Source organism: Otolemur garnettii, unplaced genomic scaffold, assembly GCF_000181295.1.
Source record: "Otolemur garnettii isolate 467f Iridium unplaced genomic scaffold, OtoGar3 scaffold00287, whole genome shotgun sequence".
Lineage (NCBI taxonomy): Eukaryota > Metazoa > Chordata > Mammalia > Primates > Galagidae > Otolemur > Otolemur garnettii.
Window position 1 is genome coordinate 173,614 of NW_003852682.1, and position 1,424 is coordinate 175,037.

General features: G+C 36.8%; 1 non-coding gene across 1 annotated transcript; it reads left to right on the top strand.

Moving 5' to 3' along the window:
- The first annotated feature begins 1,033 nt into the window (after nucleotides 1-1,033).
- LOC111722606 lies at nucleotides 1,034-1,159 on the top strand. The gene has a single exon (XR_002771355.1). It is a non-coding gene; the product is annotated as a U6atac minor spliceosomal RNA (small nuclear RNA).
- Nucleotides 1,160-1,424: the final 265 nt, after the last annotated feature.

Consider the following 1,424-nt stretch of genomic DNA (forward strand, 5'->3'; position numbering starts at 1 on the left):
TGTAGTCCCAGCTACTTGGGAGGCTGAGGCAAGAGAATCACTTAAGCCCAGGAGTTGGAGGTTGCTGTGAGCTGTGATGCCACAGCACTCTTCCCAGAGTGACAGCTTGAGGCTCTGTCTCAACAACAAAAAAGAATCTAGACACAGACCCTGAAACTTTCACACAAATTAACTCTAAGTGGATCATAGAACTAAATGTAAAATATAACACTTCTAGAAAACAAAGGAGAAAATATAGGTAACTTTTGGTTTGGCAATGACTTTTTAGATAAAACATCAAAAACATAATCCATGAAAGAAAAACATAGTATGTTAGACCCTGTTGAAATGAAAACCTCTGTCCTGTGATAAAGACTCTTAACATAATGAAAAAAAAAAAAAAGCTACAGACCAGGAGTAAAATCTTTGCAAAATAAGTATAAAGGTTTAGTATCTAAAATAGACAAAGGATTTTAAAAAAAACTCAACAATAAAAGAACAAATATCCTAATTAAACATGGGCAAAATATCTGAACAGACACCTCAACAAGGCAGAAGTACAGATAGGAAATAAGCATAAGAAAAAAATTCTCAGCATCATATATCATTAATAATGGGATTTCAAATTAAAACAACAGTGGCATAGCACTATATGGCTATTAAAATGGCTAACTGCCAAAGCACAAACAACGCCGTATGCTGTTGAAGATGTACAGGTACTGCCGTTGGGTATGTAAAATGGTGTGGCCACTTTAGAAGACACTCTTGTCAGTGCTTTCAAATCTACTAATTTTGCATCCATATCCTTGTTTCTGTTGACATGAAACTAGAGGAAACTTACTTAAGTTGTCATAGGAGATTAAAAGATATACTGTATGTTAAATGCCCGGTAAACATTTTGACCATCAGTCAATGGGACAGATCATAATTAGTTACTGGATACTATCAGAAAAGAGCAGATCAATCCATCTTTAACTGTGGTCAATAATATTGTTCAAATAGCTTTGTTAGAGGGACCTTATAACATTCAATTTCATAAAACCATACATATGTTGTGTTGTATGAAAGGAGAGAAGGTTAGCACTCCCCTTGACAAGGATGGAAGAGGCCCTCGGGCCTGACAACACGCATACAGTTAAGGCATTGCCACCTACTTAGTGGCATCTAACCATTTTTTTTCACAACAAAGACATTTGTATTAGAATGTTTATTGCAGCCCAATTCATAATTGCCAGGTCATGGAAGAAGCCCAAGTGCCCCTCGATCCACGAGTGGGTCAACAAACTGTGGTATATGTACACCATGGAATACTATGCAGCCATAAAGAAAGATGGAGACTTTATGTCCTTCATGTTCACATGGATGGAGCTGGAGAATGTTCTTCTGAGCAAAGTATCACAAGAATGGAGGAAAAAGTATCCAATGTACACACCCCTATTATGAAA